Source organism: Anser brachyrhynchus, assembly GCF_964034855.1.
Source record: "Anser brachyrhynchus genome assembly, chromosome: 4".
Taxonomy (NCBI): Eukaryota; Metazoa; Chordata; class Aves; order Anseriformes; family Anatidae; genus Anser; species Anser brachyrhynchus.
In genome coordinates this window covers 25,091,706-25,116,716 of record NC_137698.1, presented here as the reverse complement: position 1 = coordinate 25,116,716, position 25,011 = coordinate 25,091,706, and the positions used below count along the sequence as shown (strand labels likewise).

The 25,011-nt window shown below is 34.5% G+C and overlaps 1 protein-coding gene across 20 annotated transcripts in view; it reads left to right on the top strand.

Moving 5' to 3' along the window:
- The window catches only part of LOC308194489 (uncharacterized protein), a 251,907-nt gene that overhangs the window by 112,563 nt on the left and 114,333 nt on the right, over positions 1 to 25,011 (top strand). For 3 of the 20 annotated variants that reach the window (XR_013950584.1, XR_013950585.1, XR_013950586.1), the window contains 4 exons: positions 1,369 to 1,458; positions 1,911 to 1,952; positions 4,381 to 4,421; positions 4,559 to 4,693. The exons of 6 other annotated variants lie outside the window; for them this stretch is intronic. The gene's annotated coding sequence lies outside the window, so the exon portion shown is untranslated. Of the gene's footprint in view, positions 1 to 599; positions 731 to 1,368; positions 1,459 to 1,588; positions 1,653 to 1,910; positions 1,953 to 4,380; positions 4,422 to 4,558; positions 24,057 to 25,011 lie in introns of those variants that run through there. 11 more of the 20 variants (XR_013950582.1, XR_013950587.1, XR_013950592.1 and 8 more) reach the window with 10 other exon arrangements.

Here is a 25,011-nt window from a genome sequence, read left to right as displayed (position 1 = left end):
TGAACTCTTTTGTTTTGTTTTGTTTTGTTTTCATGGCTACTTGTCAAAGTCAAGTCTAATTTATGACCAGTAGTGATTAAAATACCTCACATGAGCTTTTTACTGTCTGGGAAGTGAGCAAAACTACAAATTGCCAGTTGTCTCTCAATTACATAGTATAATACTCATAAGATAATTCAATAATTAGAATTGATAATTCAATACCCTCAAAATCTTACTTGAGGCTTTTTATATCTGTATAAACTACATGAATTTTCAGCAACAGAGAGATAAGAGCAGTCACAGAGGTCACTTTACAAATTTTAAAGTCCCTCAATCTAGTAAAATGTCAACCATTTTTGGTGTATTAACTATGTGAAGATTAAAGCACTATTCATTTGTTGTACAAATATATATGAAGAAACCCTTGAATTCATTCTCGTCCAACGTTTCCTCTGATTTTTTTTTCTCTTGCATAATAATTAAAATATTAAAAGCTTTCTTAACATGAACTTTTTAAACAAATATTGTAAGCTTTCAACTTAGCATGAACTAGTTTTTTTTTTCTTGAAACACCAAAATTTGTTAGTTCTAAGGGTAAAAATCTTTTCCTGAAACAGATGTCAGTTGCTCCAGACTCAATGGTCCTGCCAAACTGCTTTGTCTCTCTCTATCTTGAATTCTATTTAAAAAACACAATATAATAAAGAGGATGTCAGCAAGATCTCTAAAATCATCTGATTTTACAAATGTAAGTTTGTGAAAGATTTAATATGAGCATTGTATTAAACACTGATATTTAACACTAAGCTTAAAACTAGACCTCTCCTCTCCAGCATACAAATAATGCCAGATAAATTTCCAGATGATATTGTAACTCTTAATTTATGGAAATTAATTTAAACCGTGTTTTAGCACCAAACTACTGAGGACACTAAATTATCATGAAGCACGTGTACCTGCTTTTGCCAAAGTGAACAGACAACGATAATATTTCTTTTTTTTTCCATATTTTTCCCCCTTGGAGGTGTTACTCTTCCTCCAATGGAAAGCAGCCAAAAAATGACTATATCTTTCAGCACTTTGTGATGGTGAACATATCTTTTATTTCTGTTAAACATAAAGACAGCCTGTTGAAGAAAATTACAAGTATATGTACATGTTTCTAATTAAAATTTAGGAGGAAGAGACATGAATTGACTTTGCATAATCATAGGCTAATTCTCTTCTTAGCACTATTGTCTGCTGCATGGTAGGTAGGAAAAATCTAATGGAAAAAAATAAAGAGCAATGGAAAGCTGCTGAATGCACTTTAAAAATATTTAAACTAGGAAAACTGCTTTTTGATGGACTGAATTTGTTTTTGATAAGATCTTATCTTTTTATCAGATAAGACTTGACTGTACCAAAACATCTTCACAAAACATCCTTGCACAAAGAAGAAACTGCTGAAGTATTTAATGGCTTATGTCTCTGAAGGTAATTCCCAGTACAATTATATTAGCTTCTCAACTGAGATGTAGAGGGGAAAAAAAAAAGGGGGGGGGGGGGGGGGGGGCAAGCAAGCATCCAAATGCCTTCACTGTATTTATTTTTTTTTTTGTTACAGGATGGTGTAAATGTTTTTTAATGAAAAGTTTCACAAAGGCCTTGGAGAGAATTCTTCAAAGCCTGTAAGAATTCATGCGTACTGACTCCCTGTGCAATCAGGAGCCTGTGCATGTTAGAGATTGCAAGCATTTATCTGTTATTGTTAGTTCCAACAGAGTCCTGACATATGGTGTCACACTTGAGGTTGCTGACACCATGTTGCCTAATTGCCAATCTTGAAGTAATACTGTAACAGGGAAAACTGTTAATGTGCTATGAATTTGTAAAATCTCTTTACATGGATGGGATGTTATCTGACATGACTTTTTCAATGTGTTCAGCAGGATGTCTGTTCAAAGGGTGGTGGTTAAACATCATCTATGGTAAGCAGAAACAATCTTTGTAGTAATGTGTGTGGATGAAGACACCACTTCCCACCAGAATGGCAAATGGGATCAGATTTGTAAAATGAACAAAACTGACAGATCTTCACATATTGCAGGTGTTATGGCAGTTTCCAACTCTGAGGTTGTAACAGAAATGAACCAAGTTCTGAGCTGAATAACTGAAATCTTTGCTTTCCTGTATCCAGAATGGGAGAGCTGAAGTACAGTCTCGGGTAAAACCCATTTAATTCCCAGAGATGTGGATCATCATAAAACCAATTTAGCTGTGTTCAGGATTATTGGAGGAGGATCTACTCATTACAGTTTAGTGACTGCAGTGAAAAATTGAGCTAGTTCATAGCAATGTGTGGCTGACCACTTCTTCAAGAATTAGTGATCATGTGTTGGTCACACAGGTGTGATGGCATTACAGCTTATGGTGAATTGAGTGGATCCTCCACCTGGAAATCCCTGAATAACTGTATCTGGGATGGGAAAAAGACTTTCTGGCTAGTGTGAAAAAGCAACAGAAAAATAATGAAAATATAACTTCATATACATCCGTATGCTTTTATATATGCATGTTTTGCATTCAGTTCTGCTCTCAACAGTATAAAAAGGATATTAAGGTCCTTAAATGCATCCAGAGGAGGGCAACAAAGCTGGTAAAAGGGCTGGAAAGCATGTCCTATGAGGTGATGTTGAGGACATTCAGGTTGTCTAGTTTGGAGAAAAGGAGGCTCAGAGGTAACCTCATTGCTCCCTACCTCTTCTTGAAGAGGGGAAGCAGAGGGAGATGCCGGTCTCCTCTCCCTGGGAAGCGATAACAGGACAGTTGGGAATTGCACAAAGCTGTGTCAGTTGAGGTTCAAACTACATATAAGGAAACATTTCTTTACCTTAAGGGTGGTCAAACACTGCAACAGGCTTCCTAGAGATGTGGTTAATGCCCCATGCCTGTCAGAGTTGAAGAGACTGAAAATGCTGTCAATAGCATTCTTTAACTTTTGGTTAGCCCTGAAGTGCTCAGGCAGTTGGATTAGATGATCTTTGAAGGTCCTTTCCAACTGAACAATTCTATTTTTTTCAGCAGCAGTACAGTAAATTGCTTTAAGGAGCAACTAGCTATTATATTAAAGGTAGATACTACTGAGACTACTGAGGTACGGGGTTTGGAGGTTTGCCCCCACCCCCTGCCCCACAAGGAAAACATATAAAAATACTTTCAAGATCTTTTTTCTAAACTTGGTTTCAATTATGTTGCATGACTATGATTTCTTTGCTTGTGTTTTGTAATTTGTAATCCTAGACTCAAATCTGATCTACTTCTGAACTTCCATGTGAATATTCTTGCATTATGAGCTCTTATCAAGAGACATGTTTTGGTAAATGAAAATAGAGAAAATTAAATAGTTTCAAGTTAAATTGTTGGCAGTTTCAAATTCTAAGATAAATCTTTCAGAAATTCTTAAGTTCTGAAAATAAAAATATTAATATCTATTTTTCACCAAAAATGGGTTTGCAAAATCTTACTTTTAACAAAAAGGTCTTATAAACTATCATACAGTGTGCTAGTAGAGCTGTTAATTTTGAAATAATTAAGCTTAACTGCTAGTTAAGAGAAGATGTAAGACTGAATTCCTGAAAATCAAGAGACAGATGAAGGACTCTAATGCCAACTGTTAGTTGAACCAAAAAGACTTCTTTCCAGAATTCAATACCTAATATACATTTATTTATTCTACACTCACCCAAAGTGTTCTTCTGTGTTTGTAAGATTTTTAAGAAATTCTTGAATGCTTGAGCACTCCTACACTATTTTGTTTTGTGTTGTTCTTGCCTATTTTTCTTAGCCTTTTTAGCGTGTTGGTGTTTTCCCTAAAACCTTCTGTCTACCCTACAGCACTTCTAGTAGCAGATTTGTTTTCATAAATCAGTTTGAGAGAAGCCAACACTCATAAAGAAAATATATGTTGATTTCTGCACCATTCTGACATCTAACGGAAAGTTAAAATAAAGGCCACAATGAAATTCTACTGCGGTTCATACCCTGCTTGTTCTGTGGATGTGCAGTTTTCCTTTCAGAACAGAATATCATTTTGATTTTAATGGCTTTTTTTCCTTGTGAAATAAGATGGTAATGAAATGAAACACAACTAGGTTCCAGTCGTGAAATCCGTTCTCACTTTTTCATGAAGGCAAAGCTTTCACTGACGTCAGTGACAGTTTTGCCTGAGTCAGATTTGCCATATTGGGCTGATAGTGTCTGACTTAATGAATTTCAAAGAGATTTCATTTCGTGATCAGACAGATCATTTTGGAGCTTCTTTCACAGCCAGTGCAAATGCTTCGTGTGATCATGGTTTTGTCATCTTTTTGTTTTTGTGATTTGTTAACTTTTTTTTTTTTTCCATCTCTCCCCCAGGAGATGATATTCTAATGAATGAACAGTGTTTTCATTGGAAGGTTAGTAATGAGATTAGTTTAGGAGCATTTTAAAACCGTACTGAAAGATATATGAGTGTTTTACTAGTGTGAGGTTTTTGTTTTTAATACAACTGAAAGGTTTTGTTGCAACATTCTTTTTTTTTTTTTTTTTGTAGAAGTTTGCATTGCTGTTTGGTAACTGAAGGAAGTCTTATTTAATTAAAGAAGAAAACTACATTTTCATCTTAAGGTTAAGATTTGTTCACAGCCTTAAAGATCAAACCAAGAGAAAGCAGGGAAGAAAGAAGAGGGAGTTTCAAAGCCCACAGTAAAGAAGGAAAGAAGTGGATGGATTTTTTGTTTGGTTTTGCTTCTGTCTGTATTTGTTCCCCATTTGCTTTGACAACAGAACTTGCTCACTGTTCAGCCTAATACGTACTAGCCTTCAACTGTTGCCATTTTTGGAAATAATTAATACAATCAGGGCCAACCTGAATTCAGGCTTTAGCCTGTGGGATAGTAAATGGAGAAATATATATATATATATATATATATATAAAAATATATATATATTTTAGTATTTCTACTACACAGAATCTGATATGATACATGGTTATTTGCATGGTTTCTTGTTTGTTTGTTTTTAAATCCACAGGCAGTTTTTTATATATGTAACTCTTTATAAAGCTTTGCAAATGACTTTAACCTAAGGTTGCCTTTTGCTGAAGTAAGGCTTCTCATTCACCATAGATCTTCAGCCGCAGGCTGCTTTATAGATTATACTGCCAACTAGTATGCAGTCCATGGCTTTTTTTGGACTTGAGCTGTAATGACCAGAACTCCCTCTTGTTCCAACATTTCCCTGTGTGAACGGCACAGAAAAACAGATTTTTATCCTTATTTAAACAGGTGGAAATGCTAATTTAATAAATGTTTTTCCTCTACTTAAATGTTTAACATGTTAATATTTTAGAAGGCGCCAGAGTTAGTAGTAGTGGTAGAGTGGTAGTCTAGTTGCTGGAACTGTCCTTTGCATGTAATAATTGGAAAAAAAAATAACTTTTCAAAAATATTTTTGACTAGTTGCTATTAGTCTATTTTACAAAGCAGTGGTAGAGTGAGGTCTATAACAGCAAACTTAGTGAACTGAACTGCGTCTTCATTTCAGATACTCAGTTTTCCCCTGATAATTGAAACTTGTGCAGAAAAAGCAGGGCAGTGCTGCCCTGTTAGGCAGGCTAGCTGAAATTAACTTTTTTATTATTATTTAAAAAAAAGCAGAATCTGATATAACGTCATTTACTATAACCCTTTGAGTGCAACCTGTCAGCCAGTTGCTCACCCATCATTATTATGTACTTGTCTACTTGTATGCTGTATCCTTTGTCCAGAACTATACTGTGGGAAATGGTATCAAAAACTGAAATCCCAAAAGATCCAATAGTCAGGGGAACATAATCAGAAATTGCCAGATATTTCAGTTATAGAATAGCCTTTCCATTTCCCTAAGGGAGTCAGTGCTATTTATGTCGTGTCCTGTGCACATCTCCCTTGGCAAAAGGATATTTGATATTCTGTCAGAATTTTAGCAATGCTTCTCTGTTATGGCCTCTGTATTGGAAGAGAATCAAAAAAAAAAAAAAAGAGACCTTTGCCTACTTCTGGCCTGCTCTAAGTGGTAGTCACATGTCCCTTCAGCCTGGGAAGGGGGACAGGAGAGAATGGTGTGCATGCTGGCTGCATTAGATTAGAATTTGGGGGAGAAGGTTGTTCCACTTTATAAATATCTTCTGTTTTGAATACTGACCTAGTCATTTAAAACTAACAAAACCACCAACAGCACCTAAGGGTAGAGGGAGAAAAGCAAAGTACAGAGCTGTGGTCTGATTTTTGTGTGGTCCTGTGTGAACTCAGGTGTTGGACTCAATGATTCTTGTGGGTCCCTTCCAACTCACATTATTCTATGATTCTAGGAGATGTCTGACCTAATGGCCCTTGATTAACTCTCTTGATTTTGCATCTAGAAAAGGAAGTGAATAGCAAAAAACAATGAGTTAAAGCAATGGCAGCACACTTCCTGCAGTAAGATGAGGAATGAAATCTCTGCTTTCTAATCTTGGTGGTTACATTTTGATGGGGAATATTTTTTTGCTAAGTACCTTGGATAACAGGAAAATGTGATATCAATATTGTAGTTTGAATGAGATGTTTGTTTTTACTGCTAAGTTGATATGAAATTGTCAGACCAATCATTAAGTGATTATTGCTAATATACCAGTAATTATCTTCCACACAAGATAAAATTTACTTTTTTCCCTTTAAATAAAACACAAAACAATAAAGGATTATCTTTTATTGTTTCTTTTTAAACATACTCATTTTAAATTGGAATTTTACTTGTGTTTTATCAGGTTTGTAATGTGCTGATTAGTGTGCTCCTTCTAAAGGGATGGAGATCTGCAGGAGGATGTTCCTCGTTCTCAGCAGTGTGGTGGTGTTTAGGATGTACATGACATTACTGAGATATTGGTGAGATGACCTAAAGACATAAGCACAAGTTATTCTAGAAACAGACAAGAAGTAAACCATAAGTGTCTTGCAGACAAGTTTATAAATTTTTATGGAATATCTCATATTTCATGTTGCTTTAATGGAGCACAGAAGGGAAGTGTGAGCAGAGTTGAAAAGAGAATCATATCTATTTTGTGTATGGTTATTAGAACTATTACTTTGAATTAAACAGAACATAATTCTAAACAAATCAATAAGTTCAGGGGTGATAATTCCTGAAAGGAAAGTTTGTTTTGCCATGGGATTTATACAAGCAACTTTATTCATGAGGAAACCCTTCATGCTGTCATTGCTTGTAGCAGTGCTCATATGAATTCTACTCTTGTGCCTACCATAGTCTCTAGTGAAGCCAAGAGAATTGTTTTCTTACCAACTCCAACCTGACCTTTCTGGCTAGGATACATATTTCCTATTGTTGATAACTGCCCCTGGAGCCAACTATGGATGCAGTAAGTTGTGCTATAGTAAATGGGAGAGCTATAAGTGTATTTGCATTTACTTTTATTCAGATTCATCAAAATAATCTGAAGCGACTAGCAACAGCATGATGAACTTCTCTATAATGTGGGTTATTAAATGCAGCTTGTATGTCAGTCTGACGATGTCATGTTTTCTCTGTATTGCCTTTGACCTGATTTGCTACAAGGCTAGGTCAAATCTCTTACTAGAGATTTTATAGCTTGCTCCAGTGAAGATTAAAAATGGAAATGTTCGCCACCAAGTCTTATCCAGCCTGATGTTGTAGATATACAGAAAGAGAAGCCAATGCTATTTTAAGTTGTATCTATCTAGCTACTTAAAGATGACCCTTACAATCCATCAAAATCCAGAATGGTTTCTCAAGTCTGGTACAAGCTTCATCAGTGTAACCTATTGCAAATTTTCTGTGGTATATAGTTCAATAAAATAAATGGAGACTCTGTCATTTTATGCAGATACACGTAGCTGACTCCTGGCCACGTGCATAATCTACTAAATCACTTTTTTCAGGAGAGAAGATGATTTTTTTTTTTCCCTATTCCGTGCTAGTTTGGGAAAACTCATGTAACCTCTAAAATGTACTTTTTAATTTTTCTTCATGTTTGGTCTTCCTCTTGACAAAGTTTTGATATGATACAAATTTTTAGACAAATGATGAAATACATCAAGCTATTCCTTAATCTTAACATCAAGAACTGTGCTGAGCAGCAATATTCCACCAGTTTTTAAGCTTAAAAGAATCTTTCAGGAAAAGCCTGTGGGATTTGAGGAATATGAGGAAAAATTAAACCTTCTAGCTGATAGCTTGGCTTAGGTTGTTTTTACTGCATTTCAAGTGTTGTGCAATACGTCTTTGTGTAATTGTTGGTTTAGGTGCAACTTTATTTGACCTGATTTTGGTTCTATATCCTACAGTTTCCAGTGGTGTGCACAAAGGCACAAGATACAGAAAACAATTGATTACTTTCAGTTTTAGTTCACTGGCAAAAAGTAAAGTTCAACAAGAAATATATAGTGTCGGTGAGACACATAATGTTGTGTTGAGTCATGGCTTAATCACATTTTAATAGCTGATGCTTAATCAGTTGAATTTATTAGTTCTTTGAAATTTTAAAACTTCCTGATAAATAATTCAACATCTATAGTAAACTGAAGTTTAAATACATTAGTGTTAAACAATCACAGTTCTGTCTGTCTTCTGAGTGCTCAGTGACTTGTTAACCATTTGAGAAGACATCAACTGGAAGTATGAACTTTTTAAGGCAGATCACATGACTGATATTAATATTGGACAGGAAAAACAATTTTTGCATATAGACTTTATGAACAAGGAAGAAATTGTCTCTAAGGTAATATACCAATGGTATTATCGGTCAATTTTGTCTCATTAAAACAGATCAAATTTTAAGCCAGAAACAAACAAGAAAACCATTTACATATATATATATATCTCCCCACCCCCAGTTAAGAATAATATCTTAAACTGCTGCCTAGTGCTGACTACATAGGAATTTGTGATAAAATTGATGGATGAATATTCAGCTTTCCAGACACCTCTGGGAGTTGAAGGTTGGAATGTCTGGGACAGCAATATACTGGGCACACAAACTTACATACCTGGCTCACAGATGTCTTCTTTAAGGAAGGGAAGAGATGACATCTTTTATTACACACACACACACTATCAGACTGCTAAACCCTGGGGGAACTAGTGAGAAAAGGACAGGAGGGAACACAGAAGATAGGGGTTCTGGAAGTATTTTACCAGAATGTTTTCAGAAAGCAGTTATCCTGCTACTAAGAATTTATAGGGGTCCAGATGTATTGATTCATATTTGATACTCTGATTGTGTTCTTAGGATATACTTGAAAATAAAAGTCTTTCCCCATATTTCAGATAATCTTATCTGGTACATTAAAAACTGCTAAACCATTATTCAATTTTGTTTACGCTACTAAAACTCACAAGTTTTAGTTTTACGCAGTACAAATATATTCAAATTTTGAACTATTTATAATGATATAAAATCATAAATCATCTTGCCAAGCATAGATAAATTCAGCACAACTATTCCAGAGCTTTAAAGTGCAGTATTATGTAAAATACAACACAGTTGCAAAAATCTATCTTGTTTTTATTGCCACTTTTACTCAAGTAATTCAGAATGATTCAGGTTTATTCACTGTTCTCCTGAGTGATATCTTAGACAACCACATTCATTTCAATCACCTCTTTTTTTTGAGTTGGTTTGTAAATACTGCAAAAGAGCATGTTGAAATTGTTTTTGTAAGCCTTCTACTGGCTTTTATGAAGTAAACATATTTAGAGCTTACTGTTAAACACTGATACCCTGGGGTTGTGGGTGGGAGGGCTTGAGAGGAAGGATGTCTACTTTCAGTATTTTGGGAATGTAATGGCATAGTGGGTCAGATCCAAAAAGGATTTGGTCTCATCAGATTGAGCTTGTGACATGCAAAATTCACCTAGTTCTGTGAGCATCTGTTTCTACCACTGAAATTATCCAGTGATCTTAGGTAAATACACAGAAATGATTAACCTTGGAGATGAGCATCTCTGATTCTTGGTCCTTTTAGGGACCTGGGAAATAGAAAACTAGTTTTAGTTCTGTTCTATCTTTTTATTGTTTTCTTCCAACTTTATTTGTTGCTATCAGTAGCTTAATTTAGTGCAAGACTAATAGAAGTGAGTATGACAAGACTAAGGTAAATATTAGGTGTTCAAATTTACATGAGGAACCTAGATTTTCTCAGTTCTATTTGTAATCCCCATTGGATTTATTAGGCAAGTAGGAACTAGAAGGCTACTGTCAGGCAGGAGGAATAGAAAACGTCTTCTGGCACCCAATTTCTCTTCATTTTACTTGCATAAAATAAATTTGCTATGAAAACAATAGGTCTGTTGCATATTGGGTTACAAAGAGAAAATAAGATAAATTCTGACGGGCTTGTATTTGAAATGGAAAACAAGCTTCCTCTTTATTAAAACAACAAAAACAAAAACCATCAGGACACAAGAAAGTGAACTGCAGTGATGGCCTAAATCTTTTTTCTGCACCTCTGTTCTGCAAAGTATCTATGGGGGAATACATCTTACAGCCGCATAATGCTCTTTGGCAGAAGAAATGTCAGGAAAAAAAGAACAAAGTGAGAAGGTGGTAACTTCCTTTCGCTGTGTTGCTCCATGGTTTAGTAAGATGAAGGGCATTATATCCTTATGCTTTTATTTCTACCCATATTTCTTATCCACGTTCCTGAATTCTTATAATATTTTTATTTCCTCTTGTATTTATAGTATCATCTATATTTTGAACAAGTATATGCATTTTTGTTGCCCTAAACACTACTTTCTAATATGATGTATCATCTGCTAGAAATCTGCTGTTTTCCTTGCATTTAATGGCTGTTAAGCCCTGACGTGGCTTTGAATTTTATTAAATTACTATTGGTAGGGATTATTAGGAGTAAAAGCTTTTTAATTATTATTTTTTTTTCTATTCTGAGAGGTAGTTGGAATAACTCTTTAAGAAGACAATCAGTAAACAAGCCCAGGACCACCTGGAAGAGCAGAGGAGAGCTGCTTCCCCAGTGTCATATTAGTTTCCATTTTCTCTTAATTTGCCACTAACATCTGATCTCTCTCCCCTTTACCCTTCTATCAACTCCACACCAAGTGTGTTCATCTTTAACTTTATTCTTTAAGTTTTGTTCTGTTCTGTGGAAATGCTTGGACCAGCTTTTCCATTTGTGAGATTAATTCTTTCTTACTCCCGTGCATACATATCTGATACAAGATCTCTCTAACCTGATATCTTTTATGATTTCCACCTGTAATTTAACAATCCTTGTGGGCAAAAACATCTGTGGGCAGCCACTTGTAGCACATTACTGGCTTTGAATTAGACCCAGCATAATTCAGGAATTTGACTTGGGATGACTCAAACTTCAAGTAACTTCAAGAATTGATATTCTATATTACTTAAATTGAAAATGCTTATGGTCTCAGTGGCATTAAACAAGTTGAATGAGTAAGTTACTTAAGGGAAAACAAGCTAGATTTCAGTATCTGCTGTTTCGTGTATGAGAGAGGTAACAGCTATTCCAGTAAGGATGTGTGTATTTGTTTTGTTTTTAATTGAACTTGCTCAAGTAAAACAACAGTTCTGGCATTTTATGCTATTATGATGCATGTGCTATCCTAATTAAAACTATTTTCAGCTGGCTGTAGGTATTTTACAGTTCTGCTGAAAAATATTGATGCAACCTAATTACATAGCTCTTATGTCTTAGTTATGTTCATGTGTTACTCACAAGCTAGTTAAACACATTCAACTGCAAAGTTGCCAGCACAATTTTTTGGAAAATGTAGTTAAAAAGTAAAGGCATGGGGATTTAAGTAAGGATCCTATACCCAGAAACAATTTACTTAAAGCATTTTTCATTGACTAGAAATTTGCATTATGAGCTATTTTGTAAGTTGTCAGAGCCTTACATGCAATAGTTGAAATTTCAACAATGTAATATGTTATTTGTTGTAGAATGATGCCAAAATTTGACTCCTTGTGTCAAAACCAGAAGAATTAAAAACTATTATGAGCTCTATTACATATGTGGTAGATTATGAGCCAAGTTTAATATACAGTATTGAAATGATGAGACTAGTTTAAAAATCTAATACCGAGTTTGTCTACAATTTCAGAAGCTAGTAGGAGGACAAGGACACAAATGTAAAGTGGCTTGACTTTACTGTAGTCGGTTATACTACAAATTATATGCATATACCCTGGCAGCATGTACAGGGTGATCCAATGTTAATGGGTGGATGTTCTGGTACTTGCACATAGTCTTACAAAGATAAAATTTTAACCTTAGTTCATAGTGAATACTAGGAACAAAATATGTGTGAAGTTTAACTGAAGCCTCTGCATTTATTTCTGAAATTCATCTCTGTGTATTTGGAAAATTGATCTGATTTCCATTTACTTAGGGTCTGAGTCTGATGAGCTGAGGGTGAGCGCACAAAGGTAGTGTCAGCGAGTACTAGCTATGATTTTTCTAAATGGTTTTGTACTGTCAGACCTTTTGAAATGAATGTTTCTACTCTTCTTTTTCTGGGTGATTTAATGAGCTGCTGCTTCTTAATCGTGTTGGATGATGAACATCAGGTCTGTAAACCTAGAAATAGAAAAATGTCTTAAAGGTTTTTTAATTAATACAAATTTTACACATGTGCTGGCTGTGACTGAACAAATAACTAAATAGACTTCAGAAGGAGATTAGATAGACACTGCATTGATGTATGTTGTTTGCCAGTTTAAGAAGAGAATAATTCCTTCTTTCTCTTGAGCTTTAAGGCTGCTCATTTTAGCTATTTTTTTTTTCCCTTTGGATGGTAACAGATTTTATTTGCCTTCTTATTTGAAACTTCAGTTGTCATAGTCTCTCTCAGTAGAACCTAATGGAAAGTATTGGTGTGAAGTATTAGTAAAACGATCTAAAAGCTTTAAGGAGTTTTGTTTGTATGCATGATGGAGAAGATTAAAATTCTATATTCAAAAACACATTGTGAAACTGTTTACTTCTGGCTCAGAAAACTCATATATATGAGTAATTTAGAAATCCAAAACTTGCTTAAAGCTTTTTGGATGTTTGAATATTTAATGCTTTTTGGGCTTCTAAACCAATCTTGTTGCATTAATCCTGACTATGCATATCTTAAATGAAAATTAAGAACATCCTTTAAGGGTAAAGATTTCAGTATCTCTTTTTTATTATGTGTTGTATGTATGCATTATGTTTTATTATGTTTCGGAGGGGAAGGAGCAGTAGACTTCCGAACAACTTGTTCTCTTGCCTTATCTGGAACGTATATGCAACAATGATGTCCCAAGAGAAAAGCCTGCCTTGCCTTGCTGTTAAGTAGTCTGGGTTGGGAGACTGCAGTTAACAATACAAACAGAAAAGCTAAGTCTTTCTCTCCTTTCCCTGTGAAATACTTAGAAGCATAAATTCTTTTGGATTTTGTTTTGATGTCAACCTACAAGGTAGTTTGAGTTGGTTAAATTCTGCTTTTTTGTATAGTTTTTATTCTTTGAAATTATTGATACAAAATGATAAATTATTTTTTTCAGTCTGAGAATACAAGGAATTTGGAAAAACATCAGTAAAATTGGTGAACAACTCATTAGATATGGTACCTTTTTATTCTGCATGTAATGCAGAATGCACTATGATGTGGAGTGAGCCCTCTAGAAGAGTGTAGCATAGAGAAAAGGGTTCTACTCAAGTTGAACCTGTAAGTTCTTAGCAAAAGTGTTTTCAGTGTTCCTGCAGAATTCAAAGTCTGATTCAGGGATTTTGAGATAGATTTCTCTATTCATTTCTCAAAGGAACCGCTGGAACAATGAATAATATCACATTTTTCCCTTTCTGAAAATGAGTAGGAATGATGACAGGAAATGGAAAGGGAATGAGTATGAGGATATTAATGAGGAGCAGCTGTAGGCCTCAGGTTATTATGAAGTTAAACCTAGAGAACATCAGCAAAAAGAGCTGAAAGGCTCTGAGGTTATGGGAGGTAGAGTAACCTAGAAGGAACTTGAGTGGGACCAGAAAGGAAAGAAATGATGAAGAAGTATGTGGCTGCTGACAATAGACAACAGCTGGAGCACCCAGAGGATGTTGACAGAAGGTGCTGCAGGGGTAACAGCAGCAGCAGGAGAAGCTCAAGGGCAGTGAAAACACAAGGAGCCAAGCTATTTGTGACTTGTCTAGGACAGATCTACAAAGAAGTGGAAAAATGAAAACCAAATAATACTGTGAATGGGTATTTGGTATGAGTTCCTTGACCTGTCATACAGCCATTAAGACAGTTATTTTTTGTTTACCAAGGAATGCCTATGGTTTTTAAGGCAAACAGCCATTATGGTAAGTCTTTGCAAACGATTTGATTCAGATTTGTAGTGTTCTGAATACAGTGTGAGCAATGCAGCATTGATTAGAGAGAAATTAATTTCAGTAAGTCTTGGCCTGTTTCACTATATTTTTGGATACATTGTGGATACTAATATGCAAGAATTACATTTCATAAGTTCTGTGGCTAGAGAACTACCTATATTTATAATACTTCATAGATGAGTTAATCCAATATATTTAATATTTTTGTCAGTTTCCTTAGAAGTTTTTAGAAAAAAGGCAGTAAATTATTGACTTTAATATTATTACACCCATATAAATATATAAATATAAATTACACTCACAAAATAATACCAGAGTCTGGAATAATACAGTAGCAGAATAATAAGGTACTGTTAGCTTTCTTTTTGGATTACAACATCCACATAATATCTACAGAAACCACCTCATTATGTGACTTGGTTATGCAGCTTCCAAAAGTAGGAAAAGCATAGAAGTGTTTTTTTCAAGGTTTTATTTAAAACAAAAAACTTGTAACATGAGTCTGCTAAATAAAAATGGTACAACAGTAGTGTAACCATATTCAGTAGCTGCTTTTTCACTTGCGTCTTCTTGAATAGAATCTGAATATATTGAATAGGACAAAAGGAATATAAAAATCTTTAATAATGTAGAAGGGTACTTTTTTAACTAGATTGTGATTGAAAAGATGACATAGTAAAGAAAAATATGAAAATCTTAGTATACAACATTTTATTCTAACTTATTTAATAACATTTAGAAAGAAAGTAGCTTGACATATTTACAAAATGTTCCTTTTTAAAATATCATGAATGCACTGGTTGGAAGGTTCGTAATATTTCAAAACCAACCCTTGTTATATTTTCTTGGAATATGTTATTTTTTGAGTTTAGTAACATTCTTTTGTACTTGTGGCTTTTTTGTGATGTTTATGTGGAAGACCACAGAATCACATGAAATACAGTTTGTGGATGTCTGACATCTGTGATGAGAGAAAGTTGTAGTTCACCATGCATTTTTGTGTGATTTTTTTTTGTTGTTTGTTTTGTTTTGTTTTTTGTGGTAACTCTCCGATATCGTTTTAGAAATTGGCATTCAAGTTGGAACAATTGCTTCATTACACTTCAACTGTTTTCATTCATCTTTCTTAAATACTTCAGAACTAAATTTACATTGTGTGGTCAATTTAAATACTGCTGTTACTTTATGGTGATCTATGAAAATCTTAGATGAACCTAAAGTCCAATAGTTTTTTCCTCTAATCAGTGTTTGAATGTGGCCTTAGAACAGATCCATGCTATATGCAAATAGCTTGAGTAGGATAGCTGTTACCTCAGCCTTCATTTCCTTATCTTAATATTGGTATCCAAGAATTGCTGCCTTCCAACAGATGAGGTGATTATTTGAAGTGTTAAAAGAACATCAGTATGTTTTAACTTGAATAGAAGAACTTTAGTTCTTCTTTGCCTATAACAGCATATATTCTCTTCAGAAGTCTTATACCTGCATGTACCCTTCACTAGAACTCACTTAGCTCATATATTGCATATTTTAAAATAAGATGATTTCCTGCGTTCCATCAGTCAGCAGTTATGAATTGTCATGTTGATTTGCTGGAGTGTTCCTGGATTTTTGGACTGTGATGTTCTCATTGTAGCATGTCCCCTAAACTCAGGCCTCCTCAGGAAGCCCTTTGAAAGTTTATAATGGAAACATATCTGTTTTATCAGAAGATTGTTGAAATTGGATGTTTCCAGCTTATATATAAAAACAAAAGCGCACTCACACACACACACACACACACACACACACACACACACAAAGCAATAGACATGACCTAAAAAGTTTTTTTTTTTCCTCCCAGATCATAACTTCTGATTTAACCACAGTTACAAGCGAAGAGACCACCCCCAAATACTTGTAGCTGAGATTCAGTAGTTCCTGTTCTGCAGGATATCCAAGCTGATCCAGTCTGCAAAACAGATTAAAAGGAGAACCTGCTGTATTTAATCTTATAAATAATAATTGATATGAGCTTTTACTAACACAAAGTGAAGATTGTGGGTTTTTTCCCTAGTATTATTTAAATGACATTACAGTTTTTGTCTACCTATGAGCACTGCCTGTGAGGTTGCAAAAGATAAAAAATGGATGAAGAAAGAAATCTTTGTAAAGATACTATGACTTGATATTTTATATGTCCATCAATGATATGGACATGTTATTAGTATTGTTGGCCTGCAGTGAAATTGGTTGTTATTTAAATCAGGGGATGATACTATTCAGTCCTTTTCTGAGATTTTTCCTTAGATTGTCTCAAAGGATGCATTTCAGAGATGACCACAGAGTAAAGACTAGAGTTGAAGAGATCTCATTGCAGTAGAAAATTGCTCATATACATGTTAGAATTAAGTTCAGACTTGTGAGTCAAGCTGCCTGTTCTTGTTTCATTTCCACTGAGATTGTAAGTAAATATTTGCTTGTTTTCTAGGTTTTTATTTTTTTAATTTCACTTTAGAAGAAGCTGTGTTCTATTTTTGGGGGACAATATGAATTGGGGACTAGATATCAGTTTTCCATGCTGTAGTTTTTTTGTTTTTAACTAAAATCATGGCTAATTCAACTAATTCAGGAAGCTTAGACAGGGAGGAAGGCTTTATAATTGTTTAAGTTCAACATCTAAAGAATCAAAAACATCAGCCAAAGTTGTTTAATGGCAAAAACTTTTACTGCAGATTTTGAGGGACTAAAATAAAGCAACACTTTCCCCAAAAATGTATCATATGAAGATCAAAAATAAAATACATAAATGCTGGCCAATTTTCTTTATTAATTGTGATAGTAGTTGTTAAGCACTCAGGATGTATTTCAAATTCTTGTCTCTTGGGTTTATGTTGTGCAAATACCCAAGGAATTGTCCTAATTATCAAGCTGTCAAGTATTCTGAGTCTAACCTCTCCCTGTCTTTTTTTCCTCTCCTTAATCCTGTTGTAATCTTCAGTAAATTCTGTAAAATTAGAGAAATGTGAAGAGAGAATGACTGCATACTGTTATTTCTCCTTTTCTAAAACATGTAGCATTTTTCTTCATATGAAGTAAAGATACCTGTGCAAAACTGGGAGATCCTCTGTTATAGTTTCTGAAAAACAAATGATCCATGTACATGTTCCTTTCTCTATTTGGTATTAATTTTGCAGGCCATATATCTTTTTAAATAAAAACTTTATTCTTGGAGACTGCTTTTATTCTGGATTTACTGAGCTCTACTCTCTTTGAAGACCTTACTACTTGTATACCCTTCCTCCTTTGGTCTCTCTGGCTCTCCCCCCCCACCCTGCTTCAAACTTAACCTATTTGGCTCTTTACTTTGAATTTTTGCACACTGTTCTCTTAGAATTCTGCAGCTCATTGGCTTTGCATCTCTTGTTTATACCATCTAGTTGCAGAGGAGTATTTCTCTCAAAGGTGCCATCCATTTCTCTTCATGCTACTGTGAGATAATATATTCATATTACCTTAGGCAAGTATAGTCTTTCTCAATATCATTTCAAGTGGAAACAATGTCTTAAAATAGACTGATGTGATAAAGGGAGAGTTTCCAATCATATGACAGCAACTATTAAAATAACGTTGTTATATAACATATATACCACTGACCCTTTTGTTGTAATGGATCTGCCAAGCACCATCATGCTACTGCTCTGACAATCCCACAAAATCTTAGTCAAAATGAGGTTACCCTGATGTACATAGCCCTAACCTGAAGTCTGATAATGAAATCTCTTGTTTAGGTTTGGAAGTCAGACTAAAATAGATCAATCTTATGTAGGTTAGCCTTTATAAGATAATAAATATAATTTTTTACTGCCTACCACAATTAAAAGTTGGAGATTTAGTCATTAACAAACACGTTAACAAAGGAGGTGTATTACAATAGCAGCTAGAGGGGAAATCAGTTTGGCTTTGTTTTTTTCTCATTTGAAAACGAAATGAGAGAAGAGTTTTCTTACATCAGCATTAGAACCATTGGCAGTTAAAGGACAGGAATATCTTTGTGTTCACCTCTGTGCACATATCCCCTCCTTCCCCCCCAAATACACACACACGCTAATGACAAATTGCAGCTACGAGCAGGACAGACAGAATACCAGTCAGGGCAAGCTCTCGTGTGTTGTAAACAATATACTTGTAATTTCTAGTGTGGCTGGATGAAAGATACTTTACAGGCACAAAAGGTCTAATAAATATTCAAGTGTTTTAAGGAGAGAATCTACACACACACAAGCTTCTGATGCATAAGACACCGTTCACAGGAAGCAAAATGATTAAAACACAAGTACAGCTATGCAGTGTGCTTTTGCATAGCGCAAAACTGATAAGGTCATATTTTACATAGAAGCTGAGATTTTATCTGGAGGTGCTGGCAACTATCTGGACAGGTTTCAGCTAGTTGCCAGCTCCTCTGTGTTATAAAGTCCGTCCCACTATTTGGACAAAGCTTGAGGTATCAATTTAGTTATGTTAGAGGCTGCAGTTAAGCAGAGTGGTATAATGATTCATTTTTTATATCTCTCTCTAGTTGTGTAGGAGAATTGCAACAACAGATTTTTTATGATAGTGTGCCTACTGTGAACATACCATCATGCTAAAAATATTGTCTGAACAAAATAGATACATGGCTGTAATTAACAACTGTACTCACTTTATTCTTCCTTAAAAACATACAAAAGTGCTGTTGAATAGCTTTTTTTTTTTTTAATTTTCCGTCTACTCCTTTCACATAGTCCAGATAAATTCTTGAAGTTTATATAGTGTTGTTAACAGAAGTTCTGTCATCACCAGAAAGGCTTTTCTTTTTAAACTCCCACATGGAAATTGTAATGGAGCCAATTGCTGCTCAGATAAAAGAAATCTAACATTATTTTTCCTTGGTAATAATTACTTTTGAAAGACGTCAAATTTTGGTCTACTTTCTCTGCTGATTTGGATTGTTCTATTGACGAAGCTTTATTAAAAATAAAAAATCTTGAAATTAGGAAGATAAAATGTCCAAAGTACTGGATCAATTGTTAATTTCAAGGCTCAGTGATTATTTCAAAATATATACTGGTTGGCTTAGCTACATCTATAGACTAATATCGACTTTTTTTCTGAAACTTCTTTTTTTTTTTGGTATAACAGTAAAAATTTTTATTCTTTCAGGAGGGTGACTTGAAACATTAAGTTAAAGCATTTTTATTTTTACTATGATGACAATGAAGGTGCTTTTCATTTTATAAAACGTCTAATTTTATTTCTTATTGTTTGCAATAATTTCTTCCTGGAACTACAGAATCAAGTTCTCTCCATCTCTGCATTTAAACCAATGGAAACTTGCAGGATTAAAAAGCTGCTGTTGCTGTTAGCTACCATGTTGTTGCTACTCTGAGCCTTTAATGCCTCCATTCAACAAAGCCTGTAAGCACTTCCATACCTTCTAAATGCAAGAGCTTTTCTGAGATCAGTGGGAATAATGTCCAACGTAGATGCCCTAGTGAAAACATTTTTGTGAAGAAAAAGTTTGGAAGAATCATAAGGATGAAGTCTGCACTAAAAGACATTTTCACTCCATTGTTGTTTCAAAATCTAACTGCAATACATTTAAATCATATTCTCTGTAAAAGAGACAGCAGATACTTCAGCTAGCTTTGGGGAAATCTCATCTTATTCATAGAACATTTTTCTTTTATGAAACTGTTAAGATATAGATTTTCTAGTCTGTAGAGAAACAATACTGTATCTTAGAATATCTGAGTTGGAAGGGACCCACAAGAATCATCAAGTCCAACTCCAGGGTATCTAGGAGTCTCATGAAAATATGGCCTAGCTTTTTGTTTTCAGCATGTTTATGTATGATGGAGGGGGAGAACTGACCTATAAGTAGTCTATAGAAATTAGCAGTTGCTCAGACTCTTCTGTTCAAAAGTACAGATTATGTTGACATCAAGCAGTTAATAACTTAGACAAAAGGTGCACCTTGTACAGGAAGTTAGCCCATAAATCAATAGAGCTTTTATAAAGGGGAAGGAAGGGGTCCAGAAAGAGGAGGATGGTTACTATATTCCATAATATTAATATTTAACTAATTCTTAAATTCTACTGAAGTGGAACAGAAAGAAGGTAGTGTCTGTGCTTGTGCTTTTCAGCTGTGCTAGCTAAGATACTTAGAGCACAGTAGGTGGTATCCTTCCTACCTTATAAAAGGAGAGCTCAGTAGGTACGTGGGACTACTCCAGTTATGCAAAACATTGAATTGGAGTAAAGCAGCTAGCAATATACAGAGATGACATAAACCAAAGTTAAAATAAAGGCTACTGAATATATTTAAACCAAGGCTAAATCATAGAGGCTTCCCTTAAATCAAGCTAACCTTCTGTATGTTTTCTCTGATGAAGCCTCAATAGATGCTGTCTTTCTTTATGCTTCTTGCATCATGTTACTTAATGTACTCCACTAAGTAGTCTCTAATATAAATTTCATAAACTTTTCACCTTTAAAGCAGCATCTAAAACTTTCTTCCTTCCCTTAAACTCTTTTCATTTAAAAGCATTGTTTCATTCACTTAGAGATGCTTTTTTAGTAGAACAAATATCCTCTCCTGTACTTAATGACTCTTTGCTTCACTGATGATACAGCTTTTGGTTTTTACTTTCCTCTTCACTTATGTACCTCCTTGATGTTTTTTGTATCTTTGTTTCAAAAAAAAAACCAAAACATATATATATATATAAATAAAAAAATCTTATGGCATACCTTTTCTGTTACCATCAGTGAGTAGATTTGATATAAATCTTGCCTCTATAGAGATCACCAGTAGAGTAAAATATACAAAGCAAAGCTGTGGATTCTTGATCTCTTGTTTTCAGGAAACATAGGGTTAATGTACAAAAGGAAAGAATTAGACAAATACAAGTCCCTGTATTCAATATAGGGTAAAATGAGGTTTAATGGGTTGTTGTATGCAGGTCATAACTCTACACAATCTTATGGCTGTCCCATGAAGCTAATAACATTTTCCAGCAGGGAAGAAAATGTGAAAACAGTCATGGTAGTGAGGGCAATAACTAAAACTTTTTTAAATTAAGAATATAATAAACACTTCTGTTCTAATCTCTCAAATGTATGTCTTTTTAGATCTGACAATTCTAAAACATATGGTCTCAATATCAGACATTGTACTTGTGAACTAACACTCAGCTAACTGCCAGGTGTGAAACCAGCAAAGTACTAAAGCATGCCTAACTTTGTGAAGGATGTAAATTGCGATGAAACAACAATTGATTTTAAATATCACTGCTCATAACTGTTCATAATTGCATTTTGACTTGTCTCCTACTTTGTATTATGTAAAATTTTGAGGACAACAATACAGTCTAGAACATGTTAGTATAATTTTTATGTATTGGATGAAGATGTTGATTTTTTTCTGCTTGTTTGTAAAGAGGCTCAGATCAATCTGTTTCGTCGTTACAAGGGTTGAGTTCCTATTTTTATGCTTCACAGAGTGGAATGCTTAAGATGGGTGAGGGAGTAAGGAATATTTACCACGTGGAAGTGCTTTCGATGGCACAAATGTAGATACTTACAGAATTGAGTTTATAATCTAAGGGCATTTGATATCTGAAATCTGTCTCTTGAAATGACATGCAATTACATTCAGTGAAATTTAGGTGAATAATTTAAGCTTCAGATTAGCTGATTTGTTAGTTTGTGCTTAGATGCTTAGGTTTGAGACGGCTATGGTATAGGTGCCATGCGTCATCTCTTACCCTAAGCTTATTGGTTATTCACATATTACAACTTTTATTAGCATTGCCTGTAAAACTAGAAATATGATTCAGGTTAAGATTAGCACCAAAGAAAATATTTACTTTAGGTTATGGTTACGTGAAGAAATTATAAACTCAGATTTTCAATGTGTTTCTTAACTTCACTACAGCTTTTAGCTATTTTTTTTAAGCTTGGTGGTAGAATAAGCTAAAACTCCTGATGTGGGGAGGTATTTATGGAAAAATAGGAAAATAGGTTGAATATCCTGAAATGTGACTAGTTGAATGACAGTAACAGAACTCATGGAAGAATATGTTTAATATCTGGTGCTAATGATGAGATAGTGTCATTAATGAGACAAGTGCAGATTTCATGGTGGAGCTCTTCGAGAAGCTTCTTTCTGTCAGGGAGCTCTTGCAACAGCTTGCTTTCTCACCTTCTCATTAGTAACTAGCAACAAAGTATTTGCTAGATGACCACATCATATGACCACATGAGAAGGGAAGGCAATTAATACAGAAAATGCAAAACAGTCTAATCTTTAAGAAAATAAGTGTTTTGTTTACTTCTTTTCTTGTATGCTCCTTAATGTTTGAACTTTCAGCACTGGAAATCTCATGCTGGCTTGGGTATTTCTGTGTTGGTAATTAAACAACGTCCTCTGAACTTTCCTGTGTAGCTCCAAGTAGGAAATTTTTAACTGATCTTAAAGCTAAAACTTGAGTCTTGCCATTTGATATTCAAGGTTTGCTGTAGTATACATATATAGTAGGATACAAATATAGTAGGAAAATGTTGCCTGAGACAAACCCTGAAATTAATGGCCGTGTCCAACCAAGTTGTTTACAGGCTGTGGCTGAAGAAGATAAAGTTGTTTAAGAATCACAGTGAGAAAAAGCACTTTGTATACCTCTGCAGTTGAAATACTCTCTAGAAAGAGAAGGGGACTGGGGAGTGGGGGAACAAACACCCTAAAGCAGATTAACCTTGTGCTGTTACAATAACTTCCTACACAGATGGCAGAAGTGTCTTTTTTTCCTTGGGTGCTTAAACTGACTCTTCTCCTTAGACCACCCTTTTCAAAACCAAAGGGGTAAGAAGGGTACAGTTTTGCAAAATTAAATTGATTGCAATTCAAGACTGGAAGAAACACAGCATGCCTTTAATTTGCACTTCCACTCAATGTGTGAGTTACATTCCTAATTTTCATTGTCCATTGATGTTCTTTTAGTAAGCTTGGTGCAGCAAAAGCATTAGTTATTTCACTCATTTTTCATTCTGCAGACTCAGTCCTTACTGCTATTGTAAGTTTAACACTTATTTATTTGGTAGTATCTCCACTAGTTTGCTTACGTCAGTTTTGTGATCAAATAGTTCCGTCAACTGATTAATTCAATAGATGAGAATACTTGGTTGTATTTCAAATATTTCTATGATAGTGAAAATTAATGCTGTCTTGCTTCTAGTGCATTTTTATTTAGGTTACACTTGGAAAAGTTGCAGTGTTCCCTGCCATGTACTCAGTCTTTAAATTTGCCTGTCCCAGTGACATGAAAACATATTCCATTACTTTATTACATATCTGGTTTCATTATCTTGTCTAGTCCAGCTATCTGGTTTAACATATTCAAGTAACTATTTTGAAGACTCTGTATATATAGACAGCTATTTTATTGCACAGGGAATCTTTATGTTCACATTCTATAGCTTTTGTTTTTATTGAGTTTTTATTGTCTTTCAAAACACACAGCTTTTTGTATATTTTTATGCAGATGAAGACCTCTTTCTCCATGTAAGTTTTGGTCCAAAGGATCTATTTTGCTAGCTGTTTTTTGTTTATGTTCCACATCTTTTTTTTTTTTTTTCCTGCAAGGACTTTTTAAACCTCTATTAAACTTTATATATAATGTGAAAGGACCTTTTATCCTAAAAAAAAAAAAAAGCTTTGTAAGTCTTTGAATTAAGCATTAACCCCTTTGTTTAATTTACAAATTTTTGGTGCTTAGGCATTAGTTATATTTAATTATATTATTAGATCCTAGAAAAAAACACTGGAATATTATTTACTACCCTTTGTATGTTGGATCAAGAGGGAAAATTTCAAAATATTAAAGTATTTTATTGCTATGATATGGAAAAAAAATATGACTGTAGAATAGAAATTTTCATTAAAAAATCATTCTTCGCTAACTTATTTAAGCAAGAAACTGACTGATTAGGCTGAGTGGAGTTCTTTATATCTAGCAATTAAACAAAAAAGAAATGATGAGGAGGGTGCTGTTGCTATTGCAGATGCTGTTAAAGAAGGGCTTCATAAATTAAAGGAATTGAATTTGTCCTTCTGTGAGATCAAACGAGATGCTGCTCTAACTGTTGATGAAGCTATTGAAGATAAAGCAGAGTTGGAGAAGTTGGATCTCAATGGTAACTGTCTGGGAGAAGAGGGATGTGAGCAACTGCAGGAGAACCTTGAAGGCTTCAATATGGCAGCTGTGCTGGGATCTTTGAGTGATGATGAAGGGGAAGAGGAGGATGAGGAAGAGGATGAAGAAGAGGAGGAGGAGGAAGAGGAGGAAGAACAGCAACAGCTTAAAGAGAGGACAGGGAGAACAGGTCAATAATACTTATAATGGTACGTAGTGCTTGAAGAAAATTTAATGCTGTCTGACAAAAGAAAATCTGTTTACTCTTTAGGAACTTGGTCTTACTGTACTTAATTATTTAAAGTTAGTATCAGAGTCCATGGCAGTCTTTTTCCGAGTAGACTGCAAGAACAACTTTACAGATTGTAACACTGTACAAGCATAAGAGCTAA